Below are 13,261 nucleotides of genomic sequence, written 5' to 3' on the forward strand. Positions count from 1 at the left end.
CAGATAGTAACAAAACCAAAACTTGTTCAACATCTTCAAGTGAAGCTGAAACAACAAAAACTCCCTACATGTACTTTTAGCATTGATTTGAGGACAATCACCCCTCAATCTGTAAGACAGGTCTCTCTGCAGCAGAAGTCTCTCTCTAACAGTTCCAACCGCTGTCAATGTTTTCACATTGTCACATTACCAAAGCAACTTGGAAAAAAAAAAAAAAAAACACTTGGAAAAGCTAAGAGAAAACTCTGGGAAGTTGAGATGCCACACGGAGGAGGGTTAAGATCTCAGGTTAATTGATGCAGCTGTACCTTACCTGGGTCTGCAGTTTAACACCTCCACACGCCTCTACCTTCCTCTGTGCACAACACAGTACTGGGATCTGGAGCATTTGACCTTCCCCAGCTCTCCAGCAGAAACTCCAGCACAACCTTTACCTTCAGCAAGGAGCTGTGTTCCTTTTCCCCCTCGTGCTCTGCGCAGAGCAATCTAATACACCTCATCATGTGGTGTGTTGCTATAGCAGCAATGAATCCAGCTGCTGCAACACAAAAGACTGACAAGAAGTTGGGCTTTTTTCCTGTCCACCCACCCGGTAAAAGTCAGGGTTGTTTTCTCATGCAGCAAATCTAACCCAGATAGGCTCCTGTCACCTGTGAGAGCTAAGTAATGGCAAAGTTTAAAAAGAGAGACACAAGCAAACTATAGGTTTTGCTTTGGGGGACAACTTGGGGTTTATTTTTAATAAAACAAATTACTCAGTAGTATGAAATCAACACCCCTTAAGCAGATAATTATTATTTTTCTGCTCCTGTCATTCACTGGTTTCAAAATTTAGGTCCTTATCTCCATAGGAATTGCAATCACAAAATCATGCTCAGCAGTCAGAAATTCACTGGCGATACAGATACAGATACAGAGCCAGTACAGGTGGTAAACACCAGATTTACAGCTTCAGAAACAAAACAATAATGCACTTTCACCATTGTGGTCTGGAAAAGGACTTTTACAAAATATTTTGCTTGTGGAACAGAAATTAATTTATCTGGAAAATGCTATATAATCATTATTAATATTGCCCTACCAGATTAAGTATGAGGACTAACCATAGCAGAGCCTTTTGAGTTAAACATCGATGCTTTACAGCTTCAAATGTATTCTTGCACTACTGAGACATCTTAGGAATACCATTCAAAGTTTGCCTTGGGAAGTGTACTAGAATACATGAATTACCACACTAAGGTCCCAGTCTTCTAACTGAATCTTGGAGCACAAATTCTTCCTGCAAAGCAGGGCCATTAATGCAGCCTGGGGCCCGGGGGTCTGTCCGACCCCCGGCTGCCGCTGCCGTGGGTGTCCCGGATAGCGCTGGGCTGATAGGCACAACCTGTCCAGGTCCCTCAGGCTCGGCTCCCAGCCGCAGGCAAGCTTAGCCAGCAGCTCTGGAGTGATTTCAGCTCTTTGGTGAATTCAGCTCTTAGTGAGTTCAGCTCTTTGCTCGTTAAGTGCCTCGCAGACGCAGGGATGAGAGAGGAGAAGGCTGTATGCAGTTCCACAGCGGTGTCTTTATTTGCAGCTCCTGTGAAGGGGTACAGTGATAGCTCTTCTGCCGAACTGGGCAGAAATGCGGGTTGATATAGGGTACAGGGGTGTTGGAAATTGTCCAATGGCCAGGGTCAAGGAGATGGCCTTACAGAGAAATAACAAGGGTCTGAATGCAGAAGAGGGGCTGCTTTGGTCCAGACATTGTGACTTGGCATCTCTTATCTTAGGCGAGTGACTGCCAGGGAGGCCTTGCAGGGACTCTGCCTGCTACAAGCCATATTCTTCCTCCAGCAGTTTCAGTGGAGAAAAGGACAGAACATGTAATGTAGCCAAGCCAAACCCTGCAGAAAGCTTCTGCAAGAGAAGGGACTGAAGTGGCAGCAACCTGACACCTGCCACATGAACTGGGTCTTGCTTTTCTGAAATGGTCCTAATGAGGGTTTCCCAGGAGCCTGCCTTCCCCAAAATGTACTAGGCATTTTGACTAGGACTAACTGCTTCTCATTTTCAGAATTAAAATCCTGTTCAAGGTGTGAAAGATACTATTGCTCCAGAATGTAGTCCAGCAACTACATCAAAAAGTCAACTTTTCTATTTAGTTCTCAATTTGTCTGAATGTAATGGAAGATGTAGAAAAAACAGGTACTGCTATCATGGACCTCAACCCACTCCATTAGAGAGTCCAAAATAAAAATAAAACCCTACGTACTAATTCGTTCCCTTTTACTGCTTTATACGTAGAGTCAAACTCTATCCAAGTTATTTCATAATATTTTTACCCTATTTTCATACAAGACTTGCCAAAGCTGTTTGTGGAATCTGCATCTTGCTGTATCTGTCAGCAAAAGCTGGCTTTGGAGTCCACAGATCTCCAGTTTTGAAGATGCTTAAAGTAGTAGCTGTTCTAAGAGACCTCTAAAGATGGAAAATAGCAATGCAGACTCCTGAAAGAGTCACCTTACTTTGCCTTGAAATAGGTATTTACCTATTGATTCACATTTAAAATTCTGTCTGGCACTCTGGATACAGGGTCAAAACACATAATGCAAGAGGATTCTCCTCACAATAATTTCTACAGTTACTCAATGCCATCCTCTTTTTAATACACAGTGAATTTTCTTCCCCTGATGCTGACGATCAGAACAGATAAAACACCTCCTGAAGTTGTATAATGTGTCTGAGTTTCAATTGCTACACAGTTGTTTGCAACACTGTGTAAAGTACTTTACACACAAACAACTGGAAAAGAGCCCCAAAAGCTGAAAGGCAAGCAAACCTTCCATGCACATGTTAACATTACAGTCTGTCTCGAGTACTGTTAGTGGCTTCACTCAGATTCTGTATAGAGTAAAAAAAGTAAAAAAGAAAACCTACTGAGGGAGTCTAACGGACTATTAAACAACATCACCTGTTAGAAAAGAAATGAACACAGGCTTTTGAAGAGCGATGTCCCTCACTTTGAACCAACAAATGATCCAGCTCAGGCAGCTGAAGCTGCATGCTGGAGCCCCAGCTAAAGCCCCCCCACTCCATGACCAGTGAGCTTTCCCACTCAACAGGACGTGCAGTTGTACAGCACCTGCTCACTGTTTATAGAAGGGCTGACAACACACAGATTAACAGAGCCATAATTTCAATAATTCATGTCTGCTCTGATATCCCAAGGCCAAAAGCAGCCTCTCCTGTCACTCATGATTTCACGCTTTCACAGTCTTTATCTTTCCTGCTGTGCTCCCCCCAAACCCAGTTCTCCTTCATCCCATGGATTTGTAAAAAACTTCAGGGGACCTGCAGGAAAATCCAGACAGTTTTAGAAATTGTGCCTGTCAGTAATGGAAGACAGCTCTGAACTCTTCAGGGATTTTTTAAACACAGGTAGGCACTTAGAATGTGCTAAGAAAGGTGGAAACCAGCTTCTCGATGGCAGTTACTTTTGTACAGAAAGGGCTGGGCACGGCTTGAAGCATCATCGCGTGCTCACTGTTCTGGAACAGAGTCAGTTAATAACTACCTGGGAAATGCAACAGGAGAAGGAGCCAATGTCAAATGTACTTAGAGGAAGGTTACTCTGCCTTTCTTTAAACACCTGTTGGCCAGGGGCTGCCTGCCACAGATGGCATCAAGCACATGTGCACTTGTAAGAGGAATGGCTATTTCCCATCAAAATATTTTCTCATAAGAAATGCTACTGAACCTTCTAGAGGGCTCTGTTCCTACTGCCATAGGATAACTGATCCTTTCCCACAATACCCAAGCCATACAAAATAAAGGTAAACCTGGCTCCTGTGGGTACTCTCTCTGGATGAACGCAGCCTGCAGCAGCTGCCAAGACTTGACTTTCCCTTTAAAAGGCAGTGTTAGCACAAGGGATGGAGTAACAGCACCTCTCCAGACTTCCAAAGCCAAGCAGGAAATGGCACAGAGAATCACATCTTGCTGCTCCACTTGCCTGACAGACAGCATGACTTCCTTCACAGCACCCCTGCTCAGGTACCAGGCAGCTGCTTGGGTCAACAAGCAGAAAAGGCCTCCCTAGTGCTGCCCAAAGGGGTGAAGGTTGAGCTGTAAACCCAGGAGACGGTGAAATACTAAAAGCAAACAACCTATGGTTGGGTCTGCTTGCTGCCAGATTTCTGAGCCAGAGATGATCAGAGTTTTAGGCTTCCTTTCTACAGAGACCAGTACTCAGTCTTTTTTCATTTAATTGCTTTCACAAGGAGCCAGGACCATTAAGTCCCATTGATCCAAGATGCATCCTGGCTGAGCCAGCCTCTGTGTCTCAGCAGAGGTGCTGGGCACAGTGCAAGGGCACCCAGTTGGCTCCTGAGGGGTGTCAACAAGATGCTGTGCCATCACTGGCTCACAGCCTGCCATGCTGGACCCAGGCAAATCTTGCAGTCTTTTGGACATCACCTCAGGGTTTGGCAAGCCCCAACAGCATGGATCCAGCTGGCTTTGCAGAGCCTCCAAGGCCCATGAAAGCCACTGCATGGGCCAGCCAGAGGCATGGTTGTGGCTGCACCAGTGCTAACAAGCCTGTCTGGACTCCAGCTGACCCGGATGCCCTTCTCAAATTAAAACGCCTCAGGCCACAGTGGTGGAAATACAATGCAGAATCCTCTCTGTGGCTGAGCCATTTCACAACACTGCAACTATTCTGTCCCAGTTCCAGCTCTGCTGGGAAGGTGGAGAGGAGAGACAGGAGAGAGCATCCCTGGATTGGCACGGGAGAGACCTTGCACTGAAGGCAGGCAGAGTTTGTGTTACGAAACTGTGCCCTTATCTCATAATAGCTGAAAAAAGGTTGTGACAACTAAAGTCTTTACAGCTCCTCCTTCCCCCTATTCCCTCCTCCCTGAGGACCCAACTATCTGGTAACTGGCAGTGCATGCCACTGGCAGCCAAATAAACACTCAAGCCCTATGGTGCAAGAACCCACAGTGTCCCAATAAATTATTTCATTTATTTGATGAGTGGGATTTCTCACAGAGTGTGTGCCTCTGGATGAGATTAAATTCTGAATGCAAAATAAAGCACTTTAAGCAAAATAGGTCAGAATGAACAAAAACTCTTTGAAGCCTGGGCTTAGCCTTGCTTTTTGCCTACCAGCAATGGACTCCTGGGGAGGCTGGGAAGACAGGTGTGCCAACCAAGTACACTGCCACACCAAGCCAAATGAGGGACCTTATCTTGGCAGAGAGCAAGCACAGCAACCCTGCCTGCACACACCTCCATGATGCCTGCAAGATGCCTGCCAGCTTCTCAGCTGGCTCCTACAGGATTGCTGAACAACTGAGAAAATCCAGATACATGGGCAAGGGAAGAGAAAAAGAGAGGAAGCAAGCAAGGAGGATATACATAATTTCCAGTCTATCTTTCATCATTCCTAGCTCATCCCCAAGAATGAACAGCCTGGGAACTGGAGGGTTTGACCTGTGCTCCCCGAGCTACTACAAGAAGCACATCCTTTCCAACGCAGGACTGTTCTGTGCAATTCCCTTGTTAACTGCTGGTGGGCCACTTGAAATTTTTGTTCCCTATTCTGATTTGTTTCTGTATTTCTCCTTCCTGGGGAGAACTCACCACCACAAAACACTGTCAAGTATTTGCCATCCGTGTCAAGACTTTGTCAAGTCAGGCTTTGCATTTTTTCTCTCTCTTCTAGGTGCTTGACATGTTCCTTGGCTTGTCCTGCTGCCCTTCCAGAGAACGGTTACTATGGCACTGACTACAAGGCCAGGATGCCGTATGAAGCAGCACTGTAACACTGGGGGGAACAAATGTTTGACGACTGGACTACAACTCTACAGCAGAGTGATACCTCAGAGCACTTCCAAAGCAACAGAGCAAACATGCAAACACAAGGGGCCAGAGAGCAGTTTGAGGAAACAGCCTTTTGAGCCTGGTTCTCAAAAGGATACGTTTAAAAAAACATCCACAAATAAGCTGGCGATTAGGTTCCCTACTACCACACTCGCTTACACTCCTGCAGAGATGGTTTTATATGAAACACATTTCTTCGTTTATATGTTAACATATTTCTGCAAAGGCAAGAGCTCAAACTGCCTCAAAAAAACATTGGGGCTAAATCAGCCCACCACTGGCCTCTGGCCACTCACCCAAAAGGAATGGAGCTGCTGCTGGTCCTGCCCAGACCTCCTGCTCTCTTGTCCCCCTCCACTGCCCACCCATCAGCACCTCAGGCCCACCCCCAAGCATCCTAAGTGTGAACCGTGTGCTGGGGGCACACTTGCTGTAATTGGCATGCAGCCATGGCCCAAAAACAGACGCCCCTTTTTTTACATTGGGCAGACAATTTTAAAAGACTGCAAGGTCTCTTCCAGCAGTTTGATGATAAATCACCTTTAAGACATAAACAGATGTAAGCAATGGACAAGGTGAAGGCAGCAGTCTTAATTTGCATACATTCTAATTTAAGCATCTAGCATGAATGACCTGAATTGGCCATGTGGAGACACCTGCCTCTCTACAATGAAGTTACTGGAAACTGCTGCTACTAACGCTGTTGTCTGAAATGCATCCAAGTTGGAAGCTAAAAGCAGATGGTATCAGTACATCTCCTAAGGTTCTGCTCTAAGTAGACAAACCTCAACCTCTTTTAAAATGAACAAAATAAATTACTGGAGTGCAGACTAAAATCCAGGTAATCCAGGGGCTGTAGAGACCTTCTGGAGAATCTCCTTACGCCAAAATGTTTTTAGCTGCTGAGAGAATAGGGGTGAGGACTTCTGCCTGAAGCTCTAGGTCACTTCATCCATGTATTTGCCTTTACCTCACCTAACCACCACAAACTGAAGAAGGTCAACCCAGTACAGAAAAACAAACCTTGTGGGCAAAATGGAGGCCAGCCAAGGAGGTGGGTGGAAGTCAGGAAGTGCCATCCTTCCCTTGGAGTTGGTGCTTGTGCCAGGGGTGGATGGTGAGTGACAGTGGATGTTCTCAGAACCAGGGCTTTTAGACAAGGAGCTGAGCAATATTTCTGATCACCTATCATTATGAGTCATGCGGTTCTCCATAATATTCTGCCCTGCAGTACTGGCCTGATGATGTTATCAGTAGATAATTTTGATTGCTAAAGTTTCCCCAGCAGTTTCAGTCAGACAGAGCAGTCTTCCTTGCTTTCTGATCCCAGAACCAGGTTCCTCTGACAGGAACAGGTATTAAGATTCCTGCAAATACAAAGCTTTATACAGTCTCCCAGAACGTTTAATCCCTATGATTATTAGGGATATAGTTACATACTGTCATTATCAAATTTTGTTTTGTTAAATTTGAGTTTGGTTTTTTTTTGCCTACATCTGTCACAAAATATAAAAATTCTGCCTTGTAAGAGATCTAAGGATTTCCTTTTTTCAGCTTAGCATAAACTATACATGGCGATGTTTGCCTCTGTAGATATGTGGTAGGAATCCTGTTAGCATTTACATATGCCTCCCTAGATATTTATTCCATGCTTTAATTAACCCTAGGATTTGAATCTTTCATGAGAAAATTATCAAGTAGGGCCACTGTAGTGCGATTTAACCACTCAGCCAGAGGGAGACAAGGATATTTTATTTTCAAAATTACAAAGGATATGCCAATAACCTTTTAAGTACAGTAGTTCACTGGCAGTTATAGCACCATGATAAAACCAAAGTCACTGAAGATAGCACCATGACATTAGTAGTTGGAAAGCTAAACTGGATATGCATGTCTGGCCTGTTTTGTTTTACCTAGTTTAAGGGTATCGAGGGAAGTGTGGCATATCTATCTGACAGCCTTCTTTTATAACCACAACCTGGCATTTTATATTTACAGCTTGGCACATACTATGAGGAAAAGTGATGTGCAGCGCTCATCCGGTTCCTCATCTGTGATAAACATTAAGCTGCCACAAATTTCAGAACAGCTAAACGTCTCTATTTGAGAGCAATCCTACGGTCTGGCAGGTAGAGTGGGACTGGAGCAAAGAGGCCACCAGCTAAATGAGACCTCGGGACCACCCCTGATCTCACCTGCCAGTCCCAGGCCCTGGGGACAGAAGCAACAGCACCCATCTCTGTGGGCCTCCTGCTGCTAACCCAAGGCCAGCTGACTGTGCTTAGGCTACCTGAAACACCACTGCACAGATAATGCACACTTCACCATCTGGAGCTTTCCTCCTCAGCCACAAACGCCAGAAACCCCATTTCAAAGAACAGAAAAAATCCATACATTTCTCATCCATATGCCACTGGGAGCTGACTGCCTCTCTGAAGCTGAACCTGGCTACAGGTCAGGTCTGCAGGTTTCTAGAAGACAGGGGGAGAACCAGACTCAGCTGATAGGTGAAGTAAACAGTGTCCAACACCATGGCAACGAGAACAAATTCCTATCTATCTGCTTTCACACATATCTTCTCAAGCTTGCTGCTATGTTCCTGTGCTGCCAGGCAGCATGAGCCTTCTTGCTGTGGGGCTGCAACAGCATGCCTCCCTCAATGCTATGAAAGTTATTTTGCCCTCAGGCAACAGAAACCCAGCACAATTTTGTTTGACAAGGCTTCTCACTAAAAAAAGAACCATAGTATTTAACATGAACAGTCCTTAGAATATACAATCAACTTTTTTTTTTTCCCAAATAATCACATCTTCAACTTTCAAATATGCTATTATTACACAGGATGTAAAATGACTTAAAAAAATCTACAAATAAGTATATTTTTATTTCCTTTTGTTTGCTTTATAGTTTGAACAGCACTTTGTACTTCTATTTGTGCAGCTTTTTAATATAAAACCAGAGGAGAGCAGTAACAAAATAAAAGTAATACAGACAAGAGATTAAGAGAAATGTATTAAGCTAAAAGTATTTTTAACTCTTACTTTAATATTTGATTACACTTCATGGTACTCATCTATATTTTTGAAGGAAGGCAAAAAGTAGGATTTTGCTGCAATTTTCCATATTGCCTTATCATCTTACCCCCAGTGTTTTTACTTATAGTTCTTTGCCAATACCCATCTTTTGTCCTTTTTAGCAACTTGCCTAAGTAAGCCTGGGAGATCAGCAGGAAGCAGCAACGTGCCTGAGATACTTCCACCTCCTCACCACTCTTAACTGAGCAAACGTTTCCCTGTAAGCGACAAGAGCCCCAGAACTCTGGAGAGGATCCAAAACCACATTCATGCACAGACTTTAGAGAAACACAGATTCAGCACTGCCTTACCTGGTCCACCACCTTGCTGTTTGTGCTGGTCCAAGGCAGCCTCCACCCACATCACGGACAAACCAAGCTCAAGGTAAGGCTGTGTGTACAAGCCTAAATCATCTGCTATTTTATCCATTATATTTTGCAGAATACATCTCCATCACCTGCTTGTCTTCAAGAAGGCAAATCGGGTGTAAACTGGCTCTTTGAGGGCCCTGTGTTACATCTAACAGAGCCAGTATTTCTGAACAGACTCACTGCTGGAGGTCACTGTACTCCCATACAGCCAAAGCACAAGTGAGGCTCACAGGATCTGCTGAAACTTAGCTGGCTCTTGCACCCCTGCTCTGCTGTGTGGAAGAAACTCTGCTTTTGAATTCCATGAGTCCAACTAAGCACGTTCCTAAGTCTTGGGAGGACTGGAAACCAATAAATCTTGCATTGACAGAGATGCAGCTGTTTGAAATAAAAACAACTCTTGATTTTCATTTATGGGCCTATTAGCATTTTTTTTTAATTCATGCACTGGGATGTAGTGGTTTCCCTCTCCCTAAATCTCTTTGAAAGCATGTTAATGTGTCTTCTTTTTAATTTAGCAAAAGCAAAAATGGACAGATTCAGCAAATCTATTACTACACAGAAAGAAATAGTGTGAACTAAATAGGGCACCATCAACAATTACAATAATATGAATAATATGTAGGTATAACTGTGTCTATCTGCTATTAGCATGGAAGTTAAGTACAATGAACAGAACCGTGATGAATGTAAAAGCCTTCCTAGAGAAATTTTTGAGGAAAATGTGATTATAAACAGTAGGTAAATCACAGTCCAGGTTTTTACATGACTTTTACCAAGGCAAGTCTGACTTTCCTGCTGAGAGTATGCTGAAGTACAGTCATATGGGGAACAAAAGGAAAGGTGCAAGAAGACAGAATGAAATACACTTGACCATCATGTTTCAGTGAACTTTGTACATGAAACACTCTCCAGTGTCTAGATGAGGGCACTGCAATGGGACATCTTGCTGCTTTCATCTGGCCATACAATACACATGTCAGTGTCCAAAGAGCTCTAAGGGCAAGTTGGGACCTCGTTCATAATATCCACACCTACTTCCACTTTGACTCATTTAAGTGTGAAACGCGCAGGAAACAGAAGACTGTCCTGGCTAAAATTAGTTGGGTTGGATGCCTGCCATCAACTCAGAACAGGGTTCTGGCTTCAGCTGCAACCAGTTTGTTGCAATCTTCAGCCATGAAGGGTGAAACAAACCTCACAATTACTGTAACAACCTATTCCCATATCTGGACCGGGCAAGTGGTTTCCACCCATATCTGGTGGGCTCACCTTGGAAGACCCTTTCCTGTGTCCACCCTTTTACCCTGTGCATGGCTCTGGAGGGGAGTGGGACCCCAGAAAGGCTGAGAGAAGCTGCCGGCAGCTGCCCCCTTAACAGTGTGTGAAAAGACTCAACCACAGCCAAGAGCAGCTTGAAAATAGAGGGACAAGATGGTGAGAGAGAGTAGGAAAAAAGTAGCCAGGATAGGTATCACCTCTGAGCTGGGTTGCTGGGGAATCCATCTGGGATTGTTGGATGGAGTCAAGGCTGTGGGTAGCACAAGTACTGCTGAAGCCAGCTGTCTGGTTTGCCTTCTTCTGACATTTATCCAACCAACTTCCCTTGAAAGCATTCCATGCAGAGTTTTGGCATAAAGCATTCTGGCAGAAAAGTCTGTAAAGAGTTAATATGTTTGGTTTCCAGCGCTGACAGGCTGGATTCATTTCTTACTTACACTCAAATGAAAATCTTCTCCCTGTGCTTTTCCAAAAGAAGTTCCCATTCTATTTGAGTAGATAAGCAGCCTTTTGCTCTAGAGAGGCCAATGTGGGAAAGTGAATGAATGGTGTTGATTAAAAGAGAGGCAAAACAGTCCCTGCCTTCCTGAGGAGACCTACACAATTCTTAAAACACCACACTAAAAAAGCCTGGAGGTTCATATTGGAAAAATGACTCTCAGGATTGGGTTCCTGATCATTTAAAAATAGAGCCTTAAATTTTTTTAAAATAATTTAAAAATTTTAGTTTGAAGAATGTGGTCAAATATATTGTACCAATTTCACTGTTGTTATTTTAAGCGCTAGTTTTAGTATCAGTTGAAAAGTGAAGTATTCTCAGTTTATCATCTTTGTTTTGGCAACATTTTATTTCCTTCATTTTTATCTAAATTTAACTACAGCTGTTTTTCTTTCAATAGCAGGATTTGGTATTTGTATCAGACAATCACCATAGCAAGAAGGTATCTGTAACTATGAACCCAACAGAACTGAAGTGTTATCAAAATAGTTTTAGAAACAATGTTTGACAATTTAGAAAATGCCACGTATTATGGCAATACTTCGGCTCATACTTTTCCCCAAAACCAAAAGGAAATTAAAACTAAAATTAAAACTATTTTCTGGATAAAGTTAAAAAGATAAATGATGAATCCCTCTTGCCTTTTTGTCTGGTCCCCTGAACACACTAAACTTCAGCATTTAAATGGAAGCTTGATCCCTAAGCCTTTGAATTTTTTTCTGAGAAGAATATATAGGACTGCCATCCACAGCACAAAAGATGGAAGAGGACAAAAATTATAAAATAGGAGGAGTTTTGATTTGATTGCATATGAAAGATCAGCAGAGACATTTGGGAAGCCAGACCTCCCAGTGCCATGACATGTTTCACCTACAGCTGTCCAAAAACTTAGCATTGTGTGCTACCATCCTCTTTCACTGACTGTCAGTTCCCTGATCAATGAGCTGTATCTAATCACGTCTCACTTAGCCTGCAGCCTCAAATTTCCCACTCCAGTTCTACTAAAAAGATGCATGCCAGTGTGAACGCACCACCAAACTTGATTAAACTTCTCCCCTTCTGCCTCTGCTCTGCAAAATCATCTTTTATTTCATGTGTGCCTGGCAGGTGGGAAGAGAACCCAGGACTCCAGTACTCACTTCCTCACAACTTAAAGACACTGGAAATCCCTGACTGTGTATGGGAGCTGGAGAACACGCAGATCTATTCCCTTCCAGATCCAGCCCTTTCTGAAGAGAGAAGTTTCTAGTCCTCAGGCTAGTGCCGTGCTTGCACCTTTACTCTCGTTTTCCCGATCCATCGATGTACAAGGTATAGTGACATTTCTTCCCAGGCTCATGCAAGAACCCCTGATCTTGCCTTTATTCCAGATGTAAATCAACAAAACACATTTATATGACAGGAAGGATTTCTCTCAGCTACTATTCACCTGCGATGGAAGCTGTAAAGTACCTCTCTAAAGACACTCTAAATCCTGCACTTATCCTGAGTTTTGTGGGATCCATTTCTCCTTAGCCAGCTCTGAACATATTAAAAACCTCTGTTTGCATCCCAATGCAACTTGTTCTTCTTTCTAAAGCACCTCTTCAGCAAGTTTGGACAAAAGGAAACCTGAGTCACTGGATGTTTGTTCAAGGAGGAGAGGATGTTCATGATACACAAGAATCCTGTTATATTTTCACCTGCAAGCAGAAAGAGCAGAGCCTGTCAGATGACTAGCAGCTGTCCATTCTCAGGGATGATTCTCCACATCAAGCACTGCAGGAGAAAACCCTCTATGACCTGAAGAGTTAAGTGCAGTCTGGTCCAGGAAATGGAGGTGACTGTCCTCTTGGAATTCAGGCACTTGGGAGTGACTGGTGTATTACACTGTGAACCTCCAAATGAAGCATATGCGTAAATATAGATAATCTTGACATTATCCTTATCTATCTTTACAGATGTTATTAACGTATCTACAGATATTAACATCTCTCCAGCTATCTGGGGGAAGATAGCTAGGAATTTATATGTGAAGAAATCAAGTTGAATACAGCTGCAGATAATGAAACCAGTTTTAATTAACTAGTACCGAGCCAGTCGGCACTTGGGAGCAAGAATGCAAATAAAGTGTTTACATGTCCTGGGCATCTGGCCTGGGCAGCCAGGGCAGCAGCCACTACAGAAACTGC

The 13,261-nt window shown here is 43.6% G+C and overlaps 1 protein-coding gene across 8 annotated transcripts in view; it reads right to left on the reverse strand.

The window, feature by feature from the left end:
- Nucleotides 1-13,261, reverse strand: part of DTNA (dystrobrevin alpha) — a 223,102-nt gene that overhangs the window by 122,947 nt on the left and 86,894 nt on the right. The window contains exon 1 of one of the 8 annotated variants that reach the window (XM_068189396.1): nucleotides 314-463. The exons of the other annotated variants lie outside the window; for them this stretch is intronic. The gene's annotated coding sequence lies outside the window, so the exon portion shown is untranslated. Of the gene's footprint in view, nucleotides 1-313; nucleotides 464-13,261 lie in introns of those variants that run through there. 8 annotated transcript variants of the gene reach the window in all.

Source organism: Anomalospiza imberbis, chromosome 1, assembly GCF_031753505.1.
Source record: "Anomalospiza imberbis isolate Cuckoo-Finch-1a 21T00152 chromosome 1, ASM3175350v1, whole genome shotgun sequence".
Taxonomy (NCBI): domain Eukaryota; kingdom Metazoa; phylum Chordata; class Aves; order Passeriformes; family Viduidae; genus Anomalospiza; species Anomalospiza imberbis.